Source organism: Lynx canadensis, chromosome B1 (genome assembly GCF_007474595.2).
Source record: "Lynx canadensis isolate LIC74 chromosome B1, mLynCan4.pri.v2, whole genome shotgun sequence".
In the NCBI taxonomy this organism is placed as follows: Eukaryota; Metazoa; Chordata; class Mammalia; order Carnivora; family Felidae; genus Lynx; species Lynx canadensis.
The window spans coordinates 185,050,312-185,070,515 of NC_044306.2; positions in this window are offsets into that span (position 1 = coordinate 185,050,312).

The window sequence follows — 20,204 nt, forward strand, 5'->3', positions numbered from 1 at the left end:
GGGGCGGACATATGGTCGCGTACCCCCGGCCTGCTGCCTCAGATACTCGGAAACAGCAGCCGCTCCAAATGAAAAAGAATAAATGAATGCAAGACGGTGCAAAAACTCAGCCCGACTCAGGGTTGGGATGGTATTAATTCGATGTCAGTTAGATCCCCACGTAGAGTCTCATGGCAGCCCTTTTCCATGGACTAGATGGATATTAATCACGACCGTATCATTGCTAATATTTGTGATCATTGGCTCCGTGCCACGCTCATTATTTGCATTTTCTTAGGGACGCCTCACAGCCACGCTGCGAGGTAGATGTCGTTACTACTCACATTTTACATAACTCTTGAGCGACTAGCCAGGTTGTCGACGCCAGGCTGCACCAGAGCTGGGATCTAAACAGCAGGCCTACCCGCTCCCCAGTCAGCTGACCTCCCTGCTTGAAGGCCTGACCCCTGTGAGTTCAGAAATTACCCAGGTCTTTGCAATGACAAAGGATACAGGAAAGGATTCGAATTTAATTTCATGGCTGCCAGTCATGCCGGATCAAATCCTCGGATGACTCACATGAAAGCTTTTTTATTCTTCGACTGTTGCCGCATAAACATTGTCTACACTGCTTTCTTGAGACAGAGACACAGGTGACCATCTGGGGGCTAAACGCAAGAGTCACTTCCGGAGGTCTTCTTTACGGTCAAGGAAGAGGTCATCCCCCTCTTCCAGCCCCTGTGTCTCTGCAGCGCTGAGCAAGGATCAGTGAAATTTGGGGTGACCCACTGGGGCCCTGTTGGATCCTGGAGTGCCTTCCTCGTCACTAAGGACCCATCACTGAATACATTTAAATTATGTTTGGCCTACTTTTCTCCTTAAATCAGTTTTACCGCATGCATTTTAATTCTGCGAAAATTGGATGACTATATATGGTATCCATGGCAACCTTCACTTAAACAGAATATGAAATTAACCAGGCCACTCTGTGCCTGACATTCTATATAAATGGAGTTAACCGCAGACAGAAGCGCGTTGGCACTCTTCAAGGCAATTTCGGGAATTCTATGTCCATAGGGTCACAGGAAAGGTCAGATTATGTCCTGTGTAACCCCACTTGTGTAGACGACCAGCACAGAGCTGTTCTGAGCCTCGGTTCCCCGTTTCCGAATTGCAGAAATTGGGTGATGCGCTCCTCTAATTGTTCCCCAGCCCTGATTTTCATTGAATCAAGCCAGAGGTTTTATTATTTTGCCCTCCCACTTAGTGGCATGGCATTTGAAAAGACCTACTCCTACTTTACTAGTGTTTGTCCCTGATTTTTTTTTTTCAACGTTTACTTTATTTTGGGGACAGAGAGAGACAGAGCATGAACGGGGGAGGGGCAGAGAGAGAGGGAGACACAGAATCGGAAACAGGCTCCAGGCTCTGAGCCATCAGCCCAGAGCCCGACGCGGGGCTCAAACTCATGGACCGCGAGATCGTGACCTGGCTGAAGTCGGACGCTTAACCGACTGCGCCACCCAGGCACCCCTGTCCCTGATTTTTAAAAACAATAAGTAGGGGCGCCTGGGTGGCTCAGTCTGTTAGGCGTCCGACTTGGGCTCAGGTCACGATCTCGCGGTCTGTGCGTTCGAGCCCCGCGTCCGGCTCTGCGCGGACAGCTCGGAGCCTGGAGCCTGTTTCGGATTCTGTGTCTCCCTCTCTCTCTGACCCTCCCCCATTCATGCTCTGTCTCTCCCTGTCTCAAAATAAATAAATAAATAAATAAATAAACGTTAAAAAAAAAAAAAAAACAATGAGTAAAACTATTTTTTGCAGCCATTTTAGGTTTATGGAAAAATTGAGCAGAAACTATAGAGTTCCCCCATATTCCCTCTCCAGCCCCCAGTTTCTCCTGTTATTAACTGCATATGGCAGTTGCACTGGTGTGGTCCATTTGTCATAACTGACGAACCTCCATCGACCTCCGTCGATACATTATTAACCACCAGGTTTCACTAGAGGTGGTGTGCGTTCTGTGGGTTTTGACAAATGTATAATGACATGCATTCATTATTGCAACATCAAATAGCATGCCTTCACTGTCACAAAAATCCCCTACGCTTCCCCGATTCATCCCTCCCTCCCCACAATCTCTGGCAACTGATCTTTTTACCGTCTCTACAGTTTTGCTTTTTCCATAATGTCACGTAGCTGGAATCGGATGGTTTGTAGCCTTCGGGCTGACTTTTTTCACCTAGCCATATGCAGTTAAGTTTTCTCCATGTGTTTTCATTGCCTTCCACATTTTAACAAACATGTAAACCTACGTGTTTCTGCCAAAATAAAGACTTAATCAGTCTCTCTAACCCGACCTCGCTTTCCTACCACAAAACAATGCATACTGTTACTTCTGTTTTCCTTCCTGTCAGCTACCTCCAACCCAGATTTTGTTTAAATTTTGGTTCCAGATAGCTATTAATTTTTTAAAAAATATTATCCTTCTTGGCGCGCCTGGGTGGCTCAGTCAGTTGAGCATCCGACTTCAGCTCAGGTCATGATCTCGCGGTCCGTGAGTTCGAACCCGCGTCGGGCTCTGGGCTGACGGCTCAGAGCCTGGAGCCTGCTTCAGATTCTGTGTCTCCCTCTCTCTCTGCCCCTCCCCCGTTCATGCTCTGTCTCTGTCTCAAAAATAAATAAACATTAAAAAAAAAAATTAAAAAAAAAAAAATATTAACCTTCTTGTACTGGACAAATCTTTTCTAAATATATGAAGACTCACAACTCTCTTGTTTAGATTTAACTCTATGTGTCATTGTGGTTTTTTCTTTTTCTCCTCATAGTTTCTTATACATCACATCCTCCCTTTTATTGGATTCTAATTTCTAGAGCTGTCTAGGGCAGGTGAGCAGAGGTTGATCAGATGGGACAGGAGTCCCACTGGAGATGTAGCCAGTCTTCTAACTCCAACAGTCCTGCGACTGCCTCTGCAAAATTGGATGGCTCTGCCTGGCATATATTTAGGAAGTGTGTATTAAGCAACTGCTGTACGCGAACACTGTGCATATGTATGAAGCGTATGTCGCTTGGATTTGGTCATCGGGAATTTTCAGTTCTCACTGGTGTGGATGGGAGATCAGAGGGAAGGGACAGGAAGGTGGTAAGTGGTGCCCCAAATGTACCCTCTGAGTTGGAAAACAGTGGACATCAATTCAAGGTAATTTAACTAATATTTATACTAAAAATATTAATCATTCACTTTTAGTGAGACAATATAGAAAATAAATATTGTCTCATTTAATTCCCAGAACTATGAGGTGGGTCTTATTATTCCCATTTAGAAAACTAGCACACAGAGAAATTAAGTAACTCCCCAAAGTTGAGATACCAACTTGGTTCATCACCCCCCGATACTAGACTAAGGTGGGGGATAAAAGATAGTTTCTCAGCCCTGACTTTCTCTTGGCCCCAATCTGTCCCCCAATGCCACTCTTATATCCCTAAGAAAAGTTCTGTTCCTGTTTCTTCTCTTCTGCTTCCTAGGGACCAAGCTGACTTTTCATCTGGGAGGATAAAACGTGTTGCGACCCAGCCCGACTCCCCTCTAGCACGGGCTCCACTTGTGCCCTCACTCGAGCCTTTCTGAATCTTTGCTCTTCTCTGCCTCCAACTTGTCACATCAGGACTCTGCCTCGGCTCTTTCTCTTTCTGGAATGCCTTTTCTCTTCTTCATTGCCTGGGAAGCTCAGACAATACCTCTTTCGTAAGACTTTCCCCAGACCCCCCAGCCCAAGTTGGGATTGCCTTCTCAGAGCATCCATACACTGTAGTCATATCCCTACGTAGTTCTTGACAAAGACTATGCCTTCACTGTCACAAAAGAGAGAGACGTACATCGCTATCTGTTTACTTGTCTGTAACTTCCTCAGTGTGAGAGAGCGTGTCTTATCCATCGCTATATGCTCAGCCTTTCATGGAGCCCATCCCATCGTTATTCCTCAATGTGAAACCCATATAAACCCCGGCAAATCATGTGGTCCCCACCTCTGGAATGCTCCTCAAAGAAGCACATCCAGACAACATAGATGGACCTCGAAGGTATTGTGCTAAGTGAAATAAGTCAGAGAAAGACAAATGCCGTATGATCTCATGTGTGGAATCTAAAAAACAAAACAAATGAACAAACGAAAGCAGAAACAGACTCATGGACACAGAGAATAAACCAGTGGCTGACACAGGGGAAGGAGTGGGGGGATGGGGATACGGGTGGAATGGATTAAAAGTTACAAACTTCCGGTTTACAAAATAAATAAGTCATGGGGATGAAAAGTACAGCATAGGGAATATAGTCAATGATATTATAACAATGTTGCGTAATGACAGATGATAACTACGCTTATCGTGGTGAGCTTTGTGTCATGAATAGAAATGTGGAATCATATGTTGTCCGCCTGAAACTAATATGACATTGTACGTCAGCTATATTTCAAAAAAACACACCCAAAAAAGAATAAAAAAGAAGCACATCCACCATCAAAAATTACATTATTATCATTGTTACCTGGTCTCTGAGGAAGCCTCCAAAGCATATGTTTTATGCACTGTAAAGCCTTTTCAAAACTCTCCTCATCTCTGCCACTTTCAGTAGCCTTCATAGACACGGCAGCTTTTCATTCACTTCTTTCAATTCATTCATTCATTCATTCATTCACTTGTTTGTTCATCTATGCAATCAGGAAACATTGACGAAGAACCTACTAGGTGTCAGTACTGTTTCCTTCCAAAATGCTCTCTCCTCCCTACTCTCGCAGAATCAACACACAAACAATGTTGTCTTTCTTGCAGCTTAACGTGTATGCACATAGACAAACCGAAAATAAGGCTCTGGGCAAACATATTCTGAGTTCCAAATGAATGATGCGAGCAGTAGATGCTATAGGATTAAGGGCCAAAATATGTGTTTGGACCCCAGATGAATTCCCTCATGGGGATCTAATTGCTGCAATGCGGTGAAATCAACCCTTGGACTCCGGGCCAGAGGAGTTGTCTCCTTGCTCTGCCCCTTAGCACTGGGCGGGCCATCTGGAGCGAGGGCCTTAACTCTTGGAGCCCCTAGCCAGTCCTTCATCTCTAAGTTGGGAATGTTTATACCAGGAATACCCCTCTCTGAGGCACTCAGAGACTCCAATGACATAATGGAGACTTGCTCCTTTGGAGCTCAGGCAATGATTGTTCCATTTGAATCCTTCAGTTCCAGATTCTTTCCGTGTGAGACCCAGTGAGAGGCAAGACATCCTGGGACCAGAGTCCAAGGTCTGTCTGTATGACAACAAAATAATCTAAGTCCACCACCACATGGACTCTGTGAGGGCAGGAGTGTTGTCTTTTTTGTTCATTGGTATATCCAAGTGTCTACAACAGCTCCTGACCCATGGGAAGGGCTCACTATGTATCTGTTCAATTGGAAAAAAAACAAAAAAAACGAACAAGTCCGTACCACAGGGTAAGATGTATTTCAGTGCCTTTGAAACCTAGGTCTCGGGGTGCCTGGGTGTCTCAGTCGGTTAAGCGTCCGACTTCGGCTCAGGTCATGATCTCGCAGTCCGTGAGTTCGAGCCCCGCGTTGGACTCTGTGCTGACAGCTCAGAGCCTGGAGCCTGTTTCAGACTCTGTGTCTCCCTCTGTCTCTGAGCCTCCCCCATTCATACTCTGTCTCTCTCTGTCTCAGAAATAAATAAACATTAAAAAAAATTCAAAAAAAAATAATAAAAAGCATCCGAGGTCTCAAACACTGAGAGTGACTGCCGGTACAGCCTGGTGAGGGGCACTTAGGTAGAACGTCACCAAGTTTAAAATGTACACATACACCTGTGCAGGTGTGATGCGAATGCCTACCCTCCAACTACTCGGCCAAGTGTTCCAGCAACTCGTCTGTATATCATGCAGGCCCGCATATGTCGCAGTAGCTGTCACTTATTGAGCAGGCCAACAGTGTATAGGAGCCGCTGAGAGCCCAAACTCTGAAGCAGAGTGCCTGGATTTCAACCTTGACTCTGTCCAATACCAGCGCGACCTTCAGGAAATTATTTAACCTTTCGGCTTCCCTGTCTGCGGTCTCTGGATAACAGCACCCCTGCCCCCCGCCCCATAGAGCCGTTAAGAGTATCGAGGGGATTCATACGTGCAAACGCGTGGAGTCTGTATATACGCCTGTTATCCAGAGTTAGGTGCGTGCTCACTTTTTTTCCTGGGGATTTTGGAGGCTCACCGGCAAGTCCCTTTACAGCTGAACCTTAGGGCAGTTCAAACCAAAGGGTAGGAGCAGCTGGCCGGCTCATCCTTGTCCCTGGGCTTGCCCATCTCACTCCCCGGTGACCACAGGCAGTACCAACATACTCTCCTTGACTTACAAAGAGCTCGCGTCCTGATCCCTGCGTTCCAAGCACTCTGCCCCGATTCCTGACACGGCCGCCCAGCTTGCGGCCAAGAAAACACAAACATCGTCTGTCTACTCTGGGTAGTCTTGCTTTCCTTAACGAGGTGCCCTCGACTTCCAGGCGGAATGCGCGGAACCCCACCTAGTGATACAAGGAATCCGGGGACTCCTTTTCCTAACCAGCCCTCTCTCAGCCTGACCCCCAAACCTAACTTTACTTTCCCCTTGACTTATTTGTCTTTTAAATTGACTTCATTCACGGTATCATTTCCATCTTTGAAAGACGCTTCAAATCCTTTTTGGGGAGGACAAGCTGGGCTATAAATACATTTGTTACCTTTTAGGCTGGGGGTGGGGTGGGGTTTGGCTAGCCCTGGGAGGGGCCTTGGCGGGGCCTTGGCCTGGGCTCTGGGCCTGAAGCTCCCTGGTGGCTCCGGGGAGGAGGGCTGGGGAGGAGAGCGGGGTCATCAATTTCCCCTCAGTGCTGGGGCCTGTTTCTCGTTAGAGGGCTGGCTCCATGTGGCCCCATGCGGCCCCCTGCCCCTCGGCCTGCTTCCCGACCGCCCCCCCCCCCATGCTCTCCCAGGCTCTGAGCACCCTGACCTGGTTTATTATTTTTTAATGCTTATGTATTTATTTTTGGGGGTGGGGAGGGGCAGAGAGAGAGGGAGATAGAATCCCAAGCAGGCCTGGCACTGGCCCCCAATGCAGGGCTCGAACCCACAAACCGCGAGGTCACGGCCTGAGCCGAGATCAAGAGTCCCACACATAACCGACTGAGCCACCCACGTGCCCCATGACCTGGTTTATTTTTAAGGGTTAATTGACAAGTGGTTATGGATGTCTGCTGTGTGCCGAGATGGGGCTGGAGACCCCGGCGGGGAGGGAAGGAGAGATGGCAGAAAGAAAAGGGAAGACCCAGCCCTTAGGGGTTTGTACAAATGGCAACAGCAGTCGCAACTATATGGTCAGAGCGCCATTTATGGCCCAGCAGGCCTGCGGGCCACAGACTGGTGGCCCTGTGTGAACCCACAAGCACATCCCCGTAGGAGCGTTTACACCTTCGTGCTTTCTGGATGAAGTGTCCTTCTTGGGGGTGCAGAGAGAACTGGACGTGAGCAGAGCTATGCATTTCTACCCACGGTGTCCAGCCGGGCGCCTCAGTGGGAATTTCCTGAGCAGCCTCCCGGTTCTGGGACGGACTTTCACTTCTGTCATTAGAGCCCTCTGCTCTTGGTGACGTCACTGAGAGTCTGTCTGCTGCTGTTTCCCCATCAGCAGCCAAGAGCCAGTGTGTGCACACAGCCACAGGCCCCAGGAGGGTGGGTGCTGTGGGGCTGGATTGCCATTGCGTGAGATCTCCTCACCCAGCTCGTCACTTGAACGACAATGAGACTGAGGCCCAGACGGGGCCTGGGCTTGCTCAAGGCCAGAAAGACCCTGGGGTGGGCCCTGAGTCTCCTGTTTCCCTGTGCAGGGCTTGGGGTAAATCAACAATGCATCCACCAGGATGATCTTACTGTATTTTACAATAAGGTGCAAATGTCCTATTCTATTTGGTTTCACTCTCCCCCCTTCCCCAAACCTTTGAGCACAGGTCTACTCGTCAAAGAGTATTTACGTAGTGCATCTAAGTGCCCAGCACTCATGAGATCCTGCGGGAGCAATAAAGATCCAAAGCCTCAGGCCGTGGCCCCATGGAGAACCGTGGGAATACAAGAGACCAACCCATGAGATGAAGACAGTTCAAGCCCAAGTCTGGGCCTGAGGACAGGCTCAGCCTCAGAGCAGGCTGGGTCTTAGGGGGGAACTTAAAAGTTTTATATCGTAGTGGAAGGAATTGGGTGAACATACCAAATACTGGTTCGTGTTTTTGTTGTTTTTTTTCCAACTGGGCACATTTTCCATCCACTTCTGGTTTTACATTGAGTGGAAACAACACTGCCAAGAGAGGAAGGATGTTCTGCCTTCAAACCAGGAGGCCCACTCCACGGTGCTGAGAGTAAGGAGTGCACACAGCCCAGCATCCTGGGACAGCTGCTTCTCACAAGCATCCAAGTTATTGGGCATTCAGTTTCCTTGAGACAATAATTGGGCTTTTGGGGTCTACTTGGGTCCTCTTGGCATGGGGACCACTGGCTGAAATAGCCCAGGCCGTAAAAATACAGAATGAAAATACTTGTAGCAACCACACATCCACATATTCCATGCAAAGGCTATTAAAACCTCCAAATTACACCAGTGTCGCTGTTCGAGGCCACAAGAGTGCAGAGCTGAATGGAAAAGGAAGGGATATTTTCAGGGTGAGTTCAGCACAAAGCATTATAAGCTTTCCATGTGCCCTCCTTAAAAGGTCTTCCTCAAGCCTTTCAAATTAATTTATAAAGGTTGACTCCCTTTTTAAATGGTTTGACCAGGCCACAATAAGGCACAGTCTTTACATATTACTTTTCTCAATATGACTAATCAAATCTCTAGTTGGGAGAGACAAAAGCCAGTAAAATTTGGTGGTTTGACCTACCATTTTACTCCTCCGCCAACCCTCTGGTCCAAGCAACTGCTATGTTTCGCTTAGACTCCCAGTGGGCATCTTAACTGACCTGTCTACTCCTAGTTTTCCTTTCTTTTTTTTTTCTTCTTAAGTTTATTTATTTATTTTGGGAGGGGGGCACAGGCATGAGTGGGGAAGGGCACAGAGAGAGAGGGAGAGAGAGAATCCCAAGCAGGCTCCATGCTGTCAACACAGAGCCTGATGCGGGGCTCAAACTCACAGACCATGAGATCGCGATCTGAGCCGAAATCAAGAGTTGGACGCTTAACCGACGGAGCCACCCCAAGTTTTCCTTTCTCACGCTTATTCTCCATAAGACACAGGTCTAACTTTTCTCAAATGCATCTCTGGCCATGAGCCTCCCCTGCTTAAATTCCCTAGTGGCTTGTCATCGCCTCTAAGTCCAAACATTTGCCCAAAGCTGACAAGGCCCTCAATGATCTGGCCCTGCCCCCTCTCCTCTGACCCCCTCCCGTACCATTTCTAACTTGGTTCATCTCTTAGCTCCATGTTCTGTCTTCAACGTCTTCAGACTTGCCAGGTCCTCTGCCTGGATGCTGTCCCTTTCCCCTTCACTCTGCTGGTTGACATTTACCTTTAGGTCTCGGTTAATGTCCCGTGAGAAGAGGGAGCAAGCCTCTCATTTGTTACTTGTAGTCAGTTGAATGGTGCCTCCCACCCCCCCGCCAACACCTGGGAATGTGACCTTATTTGGGAAAGGGGTCTTTGCAGATGTGATTAAGGATCTGGAGATGAGGTTATCTGGGTTATCTGGGCAGGACTTAAATCTCATGATAAGTGTCCTCATAAGGGTAAGGCGGAGGGAGTTTGGGGACACACAGAGGATAAAGCCATATGAGTTGCACAGCCACAAGACATCTGGAGCCACCAGAAGCTGGAAGGAGTCGAGGAAGGAGTCTCCCCTAGGGCCTGAGGAGGGAACGCAGCCTTGTTGATTTCAGACTTCAGGCCTCCAGTACTCAGAGAATACATTTCTGTTTTCTTAAGCCACTCTGTTGCTGATTTGTTACGACAGCCCTAGGACCCTTATTCACTGCTATTCTGCTCACATTCGAGGTGCTGCCCAGCACTGAGGACGTGGCCCCCGAACAATTTCTTGAATGAACGGAGTCCAGAAGGCTGGCAAGGAAATGAGAAGGATTGGGGAGTGTGGGGAGAGGGAGATGTGCAAAGAGGTGTTGAAAGGAAGCTAAACATTTCCAGAAGCATCTCCAATGCATGGGAGTCGCTCTCTTCTTACATGAGGGGCCCTGGAGCCTGTGTGACCGGCAACCCCGTTTTCATCATATTCCAGTGAGCCTCCTATCGTCTCAGGAGGTGTTGCAAAAGCTCAGAAATGTTCTCTCAGCAAAGTTGTTTCATTCGCTTTTAGCAGGTATTTGTGTTTTGAAAACATATTTCAAATATATTTGAAATCTTATCTATGAGTATATATTTGAGTATCTATGTATATATTTGAGTATCTATGGTATCTATTTGAGTATCTATTTGAGTGTATATATATATATATATATATATATATATATATTTGAGTATCTATGAGTCCCTTCGAACTTGACATGAGTTGAACAGGCTCTTGATTTTTGATTTCCCCCTGAAATCTGTTCCTTTCCCAGCCCTTCCAGCGCGGGAAATGCAATGCCCTCCTCTTAGCTGCGCAAGCCCGAGACTTGAGCGACACCCTTGTCCTCTGTCTCTCTATCACCACTCCCTGCAAATCCCTTTCTGTCTTCAGAACACTTCTCAGGGTGGTCTGTGCCTCGCCATTTTCAAGACTCCGCCCTCGTTCAAGCCGCCACCTCTCAGCCCTGGACTTCTCCAGCGGCCTCCTCCCTGGATTCAGCTGGTTCTCTTGCTTGGGTACCGTGTAGTCTCTAACCAACAGCCAGAACCACCTTTCCAAATATAAACCGGATCCTGGCAATCCCATTTGAAATCTTTCGATTGCTTTTCATTGCATTTAGAAAAACTCCAAACTCATTAGCGTGGGCTCCCAAGCCAAGGTGGGTCTACCTTTCTGTTCTCATTTGGTACCACTCTTGTCTGTGACCACAGCCTCACCCATCACCCTTCTGTTCTTCTAAGAGTTGTATCTCATCCCCGGCCTCAAGGCATTTGCATTTGCTCTATCCACTGTCAGGAATGCTCTTGCATGGTTTCCACAGGTGGCTCTGTCTCACTTGCCTATGCCAGGCTTCTCGGAGAGGGCTTCCGTCACCACCCCCTGCACAAAATACGAAGTAGCTCCCTTCCCCAACTGTCCCGGGATACCCTTACAATTTTCTTTGTAGGCGATCACAAGCTAGATGAAGGTATTAGTTTGCTAGGGCCACTGTAACAAAGCACCACAAGCTGGGTGATCGAAGAGGACCTACAGGTAGTGGCAGGGTGATTGCTTTGGAGGCTGCGAGGGGGAATCCGCTCCAGGCCTCTCCCCCGGCTTCTGGCGGTTTCTGTCAGCCTTCAGTGTTCCTTGGTTTCTGCTGCGTCACCCTGATCTCTGCCTTCAGCTTCACGTGGGGTTCTCTCCGTGTGTGTATCTGGTTCCAAATTTCCCATTTTCACCAAGGGGTTAAGGGGTCCGCGCTACCCTAGAATGACCTCATCCTAACTAATTATGTCTGCAATGACTCTAATTCCAAATAAGGTCACAGGACGGAGGGTCAGGACTTCGCCACGCGAATTTTGGCGGGGGACACAATTCAACCAAGAGCAAAGTTGTTTGATTGCTTATTTCTTGTCTGCCCCAGCGGAAGCTAAGCTTCTTGAAGGCAGAGGCGTAACCCATCTCGTTTCTGTTGCCGTTTCCACTGCGCTACAAACAGTAGCCGGCACCCAGGCTCTCAATAAATAATCCTTACCAGACAGTGGTGATGGTTGCACAACTTCGAATATACTAAAAACCACTGCCCTGTACACTTCGAAGGGGCTGCGGGATAGATCTTAAAAGCAAACAATTCTTTCATAAATGTATAGATGCAATGATTACTTCGTGTGTAAGTATCTCTTCTTTCTGGGGCTCAGTTCCTCTCTCTGTAATACATCTGAATTCCCCAGAGGCTTAATGACATTGAGATTTTTGAGAATCTGATGAAAAATTCCCCCATGTACATGCCTGCGTGCGTATCCACACACGCTGTGTAGACTACTTTCGATCTAACTCCAGGGAACTCATGGACACCTTGCGTATGACAGTTTGCATGGACCAAAGGAACAATACCTAGGTTAGAGGATCTCACCAAAGGCCCCTCTGGCCCTGAAAATGATGGGATTCCACACGTGTGCTCTGCAAAACACAGGGGCTCTAACAGAGAGGGAAATCACCTTTGCTTCCAAGGAGCTTATAGTCTCCTTGGAGTGGGAAAAACCCATACAATACAAAACCAAATAGAGAAGTCTAAGCAGTTCAGAGAAAGGTTTCATGCAAACTCTTGCGTTGAAAGAACCCATGACTAGGCTTTCCGCTGGCATCAGAGTCAGACATATGCAAAAAAAAAAAAAAAAAAGAAGAAGAAAGAAAAGAAAAAAAAGCAAAAAAAAGCAAAGAAAAGAAAAAAAGAAGAGAAGGAGCGTGCAAGCTAGGTTCAGGGTTTAAGAACCAAGTCATCAAGAAAAAGTGGGTTTTGTCACACTCCATTTAATAAAAAGTCTCATTGATATTTCAGATAAAAATGATTTTTATTACTTTCCTTTAAAAACCTGTTAATGCCATACAGCGTCTTTAAAAAATATATTAACAATGGTTTTGATGCGATGGGAATGGTTTTGAAGCAACGTAATTGCTTTCTGCTGCTCTCTGCACCCCATCAGCCAAGTCGTGAAGGAGCCAGTTTCCACATATGGATAGGTCTTAACCTCCCTCCCTCAACTCACACACCAAGGAGAATTTCTCAAAACCAGAGGTTTAATAAAGAGGAGGGGTTTGTCCAGGAAGGCAGAGGAGGGAACTGGCAGTTAGAATCTTTTTTGTCCCCAATATTTATTCATTTTTTAAAGAGAGAGAGAGAGAGAGAGAGCACATGAGCAGGATGGGACAGAGAGAACGGGGGACAGAGAATCCAAAGCGGGCTCCACACTGGCAGCAGCCAGTCCGATGCGGGGCTTGAACTCATCAACTGTGAGATCACGACCTGAGCTGAAGTTGGACACTCAACCAACTGAGCCAGCCAGGTGCCCCAGTTAGAATCTTCATAAATTCCGACAAGACAACATTCTCAGCTATAGAATGCTGTGAAACTCTCTCCACACTGGGGGGAGGGTTATCTCTTCCCCTCTAAAATGACTATCCCAGTATATAGCCCATTGAGGATATTTTAAGAAGCCTAAATAAAAAGCTGGATTAGGCGAAGGACTTTCTGGAAAAGTGGCTGGAAGGAAAACCACTCCAACAGTTGTTTTAAGTTCTACAGCGGATTGTCACATGGGTTTAGGATGGCAAGGTCATTGGCCCCAAAGCATTTTCTCATACAATCAATGTCACTGCAAGTTATAAGCAAAACCTACCACTCAAAATGAAAAAGGCATGAGCAGTAAAGAAGGTGAAGTGAGGGGGGTGGGTGGTGGGAAGGAAGGAACCGGAGGGAGGGAAGAAGGAAGGGGCCAGGGAAAAGGCAAGAGATAGAATGTAGCTTGGCTGGTTGGTTAACTTAAGAGCGTAGACTTTCATTTTTTAGGTCCACCAATTTAAGTAGCAAACCTTTTCCACAACCTGACTCTGGAAGGACTAAGTGAGCGATTCTACACTGCTAAAGTGTATGTTTCAAACTATCACACGTACAAACCAAAGGTCCTGTATTTCAGGAAACATGAATACAGTCTCTCACTAAGAGAGCCTTTGTTGAGAGAGCAGACCAAAAGTCACCATATCCAGCAAAGATCATATTTTAGGGGGACAAATGGTCCTTTTTTGGAGCCACGTTCACTGACGTGCTAGAATCAATTGTTAAATTGTCAGTTTCGCAAGCCAGTTGACATCATGCTGGTAGCTTGAAATAGACCATGGTGAGAAGATTTATACTTGGGAAATGCTAGAGATCAAGGCCTTGTTTTTTTGTTTGTGTGTTTTTGTTTTTTCCTACAGAGCAGGTTGCTAAACTTTTACCAGCATACCGTCTTTGTATATGAATATTTATAGTTTTAACTGCAACAGAGCAAAGCAAAGGAAAAACAGATACCACTAGCCAACCCATACAGAACAAGCAAAAATACTTCTGGGAGAAATAACTTAAAACCTACTTTAAAGATTGTCATTTGAGCAGTCAAGAAACACCGATCAAGAACCTGGGTTAGTGCTGAAGGGCCAGTGAAGGCATCCAATATAGACTGAATCATTGAGTATCTTATAATTTGTTTGGGGAGACAGGATAGACATACCTAGAATAGTTATGTCAGAGCACAAAGCAAAGTGTAATTACATGTAATATTGTCTTGTAAAGCCTGGGTGCAGTAAGAGTTCAGAGAAGGGGGAGATCACACAGTGGTTAAAGTTAAGCAAGAAAATTGTGCAGATCACAGTCCTTTGTTAAGTCAAGGGAGTAGTAGAGAAACCAGTTTCGTCCTAATGGGATGTCTGGCTTGCAGTGAAGGGATCCTCAGACAATTAAAAAAATCCTTTGAGTTTCTCGCCCTCTTATTTAGTATCACTATCACTCATGACATATATTATTAGCACAAAGAAACAGTTGTTCTTTGTAAGAGATGGTGACATTTTGGGCATGTGGCTATTTGTTCATTCCTGGACAGTCGATGAATGGATCCGCCTTCTTTTCTGCACTTGAGGGCGTGCACTGCCCTTGGACCCAGAGCTGTAGCTATCCCTTGAGGAGGCGGTTTAAGTTTGAAAAACCTGCGTTTGAATCCAGGCTCTGCCACTTTTTAGCTGTGTGACCTTGGGCAAGTGATCCAACCTGTCTATGCCTCCATGACCTCATCTATAAGATGAGGAAAAGAGTCATATCTCATTGGGATGTTTTGAGGACTAAAACGAGTTAACTCAGGGGCGCCTGGGTAGCTCAGTCGGTTAAGCGTCCGACTTCGGCTCGGGTCATGATCTCGTGGTCTGTGAGTTCGAGCCCCGCGTCGGGCTCTGTGCTGACAGCTCGGAGCCTGGAGCCTGTTTCGGATTCTGTGTCTCCCTCTCTCTCTCTGCCGCTCCCCTACTTGTGCCCTGTCTCTCTCTGCCTCTCAAAAATAAATAAATGTAAAAAGAAAAAAATTTAAAATAAATGAGTCCTTTCAAAAGTTGAAAATCAAGTTATATCACATTAAACAATAAAATAAAATGAGTTAATTCATATAAAGCGCTTAGAACCGTGGTGAGCCTGTCCCAGGCACCATATTTATTACTATCGCTATTCTTCTGCGGAGACTGAAGCCAGGTGGGTTTTGAGACCTCGCGCTGGTGGCTCTTGGTCTTGAAACCTCGGTTTCCTCATCTATAAAACTGGAACAGTCATCTCTGTTGACTACGGTGAAGACCGTAGGAAACAGCATCTGCAAAAGCTCGCGACAGGCCGGAAGGTTCTGTAAGCTGTCAGGGCTTGGTACAAGACCTCTGTCCTCAAAACTAGCCACCTGGTGCTTGGCCTCATGATGGTGTGCTGCATTTAGGGTGTCGCTGTGGTTTCTGTTGCCGATGGGAATCCCATCGCTGTGTCCCAGCGCACAGAGTCATGGTTCGCTGTGTCTTTTACCTGTTTCCCCTGCTTGTCTTTTAGAAGATCATATAAATGCACTCGAAGCAGCTCCTCTAAGAGACTCGTTCACTGTCTATAATCTACTCACTGCCCCCCAGTTATAGCACAAGTTCCCTGAGGGCACGGAGTGCTTGTCCGTTTTATTCATGGCTGGACCCGATTGGTTTGAACCAATTGGTTTGGGTTCAAACCAATTGATTGGTTTGAGCCAATCAAACCATCATTCCACTAACAGCCCCACGCGTGGACAGGCCGCTCTTCTGGGTCCTCTGTGGGGTGGGGGTGGGGGGGACAGGTGTGCAGAAGAAGGTGAGGCCTCCGTTAACCACAATTTTTTTTTTTTTTTTAAAGAAGAAGAGCCGCCCAACTTGAGATCTCATAAATTTCATCATTATCCCCCTCGGTCCCACATCCTAAAGCTGCCCTGCTCACCGCTGATGCCAGCTCCCAGAAGGGAGTACTCATCTGGATCTAGAAGGACCACAAGGAACTGGTTTCCAAAGCACCATCTGGTCACCATTTATTTGCTAAGGTTTTCCATTTCAGAATCAGACGTGAACCACAGAACCTTTTGCCTTGCTCCAAGGGGCTTAGAAAAGACTGTCATTTCCACATCAGGAAAGAGGAGTGGGAAGGGAGAGGCTGCTTAAATCTAAACCTGGAAAAAAGCTGAATTGATTTACGGAATTCTGCAGGTGGGCGAAGCCTGGAGCAGAAAAGCAAACGCTAGTCACCTGTGCAACTGACATGTCATGATTTTCAGGACAGGTACAAAGATTTAAGGGGCTTTTCCATGGTATAATCCTCCTTTAAAAAACTATCAGAATTCACAGAAAAAAACGACCCCAAAAATGTTTTTTTGGCTGTGTTTCTTATAGCGACTGTGAAAAGCCATGAAAGAGGAAAACTGGCCAGGATTTTTTTTTTTTTTTTTTTTGAGGGTATGAAAGCCTCTCATTTTTATAGTTTTGAAAATCCTTGGAGTTTAACTTTGAACTTTAACCAAGAAAAATTATATCTTATAAACAATGGCATTTGTTGATTGGATGAAGGACTAGATCAATATTGGTCTTGGCAACCCGTTTTGGCTACGGTTGCCGGCAGAAATATGCTAGTTGCGGTGTTAAAAAATTATGTCAGTTCCTCACCATGTGCCTCTTTTTCTTGGAGTTTTGCCTGAGAATTAGTTTCCAAAGATACTTCCAGAAGTTAACCTAGAGCCTGGCCTCTGCAGCAAAGGAAGTTACACATAAACTCTCGGAAAGCGGCCTGCCATGGTGAGCTTCTGGGAGGGACAGCGGAAGAAATCTCCACCTTTGGAGGAAGGAGCTACACGGAGCGACTTGTGATTCCATGAGGATGCTCACATTCCCGCCCACTGCCAAGTTTTTCACTTAGACCCATCACACTGAGGGGGGAAGAAACACCAAACCAAACAAAAATAAATCCGTGTTGGTAAGTGAAAACCATTGCTTTGAAAGAAAATAATCCTACTTCAGCCGCGTTGGAACTGTCTACATTCGAATGGCTTAAATCTTTCCATTTTGGAAGGGCGGTTGGGGTGTTTGAGGAGGGAGTAGTAAAGCTTGGGGTGTTTTATTTTAGACTATCGTATTATCAATTTATTTGGGGGTATGAGGCTATGCCACGTGTTTACTTGCGCGAATATTTAGCGAGAAAACCTGCCTATATCACATTTACTTTCCTCAACTCAGCAGACGGACCTGGGTGAGCCTTATGCTTTGCAACTCTGGTCTGGATTTTCACTTGTAAGCGTAACCATGAGAGCCATGCCCAGCTGCGAAAAGGGGGCAACAACAAATCGAAAAATGAATCCCACATCATCACTCCTGAGTCGGGCTCCAGGATTCTAACTGCTAACCCAGCCCTGCGTGCCCTCCATGGTCTGCACTGGGCTGCCCCCCGCCCTGGTGGAGAGGGAAGGGCTGTGTCCTATATACTAACAGTTGGCAGTGAAAGACGGCACCGTGTCCCCTCTCCTTGTGGAAGAGGAGTGCACACCTGTCACTGTCTGAGAAAGACTGAGCCACGAGCTCTCACCCCGTGCCCCCTCTGGGGACCTGCTGGCCCGCCCCCTCCCCATGCTCCTGGTGGCCAGTGGCCGCCTTGGTCCTTGACGGCCCCTCCCCCACGTAACTCTGCCACCAGAGACATCTCCTTTCAGCCACGTGGCCCCTGGCACTGAGGCTGGGACCTTGGCACGGATTTCGGAAAGGTGGCCAGCTCTGCGCTTGCCAGATTCTCAGTTCTCTGGGCCGCGTGTTGGGTGAAATGAGTGCAGGGGGTGGGATTGTCCCCAGCCCAACTCAGCCAGGATGCAGCAGGGCGGTACTGACAGTAATAAACAAGGCCGCTGCTAGTGTTTACTGAGCACTTACTGCCTCCCTTGCATTGTGCTGAACGCTTGGCATACTTTATTCTATGGAATCCTAACAATCATTTTAGGAGGGCAGCGCTACTTTTGAGATGACAGATCTGAGACCGGGCATCTCACAGCTACCAACTGGCATCTCCTCCTGGCCCGTCTCACTTCGGAGCCTTGTCACTTCGAACTTGGACTAACACCCAGCTCATCTGTCTCCGCGTACGGGGGTGGGCGGCTGGCGGGGACCACATGAGAGATGTGGCTTTGCAAGGAGGTAGCCCCGTGGGGCGAGGTGACCTGGGTGTTGGTCCAGGCTAGGAGTGACCTAGACGGCACGCATGTGCCCACCTGCCCCCAAGGACCAGGCCCGCTGCCTTCCTCTGTGAGTCATTTCCAGAACTCTTCCAGCTGTACTGAGCAGAACACTGAGAGGGCCCTTCCTTACGTCCTGTCTTTAAAGGCTATGACATCTTCCATGGGCATGCGGACAATTTCCTTGGCTAGACTCAGCCTCCCTCTAGCACAAGAAGGGTGTCTTCTATTTCTTCCAAATTGAAAAAAAAAAAAAAAAAATCACTGACTCTTAAGGTTGAAAGGGGGCCCTTCGAGATCACCCGTAGAGATCACCTGCCCAATGTGGTCATTGGAAGGAGAAGGAATGGAGGCCCGGTGGGGTGAAGCGCCGTGGCCCTGGTCCCCAGGAGGGGACAGCCACAGTTTCCGGCTCCTGGGGGACACGCGCCACAGATCCTGCGCCCGGTTGGTCTGAATTGATGGATTCTGGTGGAGTGAGGACGAGGAGAGGCCCTGGGGCAACGACCGAAAGGCCAGCCTCAGTGGGCCCACCCCTGCGGCACATCACCCCTCACCCCAACCTACTCCTCCCCCTGTGCCCTCCGGCTGGTCACGGCCTGGCGGTGCCTTCGGAGCAAATGCATCAGAGCGTCTTCCCCGCTCGGGGCGAGTCCTGCAGGGCCCCCACGGACACGCGGCCGTGGGCCTGGTGCGGGCACCGACACGGGGCCTCCCCGGAGCCCCTTGCGTGCCTGGCCAGCTTCCTGGTACCACCAACCCCCCCCCCCCTCACCCGTCTGCAGACCTAGCTTCCTGGCAGAAGCTCACGGGTGCTGGGAGTGCTCCCCGCGAGGCTCCAGCCCCGGCCGGCCGCGCCCCGAGCTGTCGGCCGGCCACCCGGACGGTGCCTGCTGCCTGTGACCCGAGCCCCCGCCGCGCTGGCCGCGGCCGCGCTGGGGGCTGCAAGTGGGCGTCCCCGGGGAGCTGCCCCGCGGTGGCCCCACAGTCACCCCAGGCGCAGGGCTCCGGCAGGTGCCGCGCGCCTCCACTGGCACCTTCTCCAGCGCCCTGAGCCCACTCGCGGTAGGGCAGTCCGACGGAGGAGGTAGGGCTGTGTACGGAAAACTGTGCAAGTTAGGATGGGCGCGGATTTAAGAGATGATTCAATTGATCCAGCTTTGAGGCCTCCCTCCTCCTCACCTGCTCCCCAGGCTAAAATTACATCAGGGCGCCAGGGCGGGTGGCTCTGTCGGTTAAGCCTTCACTTTGGCTCAGGACGTGATCTCACAGTTGGTGAGTTCGAGCCCCAGGTGGGGATCAGGGCTGACCGCTCAGAGCCTGGAGCCTGCTTCGGATTCTGTGTCTCCCTCTCTGCTCCTCCCTTGTTCATACTCTGTCTGTCTGTCTCTCTCAAAAATAAGTAAACATTAAAAAATAATAAAAAAGTTGATGATTCTTTACATCAAGAATAATAGACACATTCGTTACACGGGGACTTCCAGCTTGAAATTGTGCCGGTTTGTAGTTAGCTATGTGTTTTTTAGAGTTCACAGTCTTAGCATGCCTTAAACATCTGAGAACTATTTGATGAAGAAATGAATGAATTTATTCCTCAAAGCAACCCTACAGTCGTCCCCAAATGACAGGAGACAGAAGTTGTGGGAACCGCACAACAGCCCATCTCTCTCCAATCCTGAGTCCCCTTGATGTGACTTTCTACTCTACCTGCGCAACAGGGGGTTTGATGAAAACATACTTAGTGTGTGTTTGTCTTTCTCTTGTGAGGCACTGGCTCCCTCTCTTCCTCCCTCCCTCGGTTCCTCCCACCCTTCCTTCCTCACCCCCTTCCTCCCTCTCTGC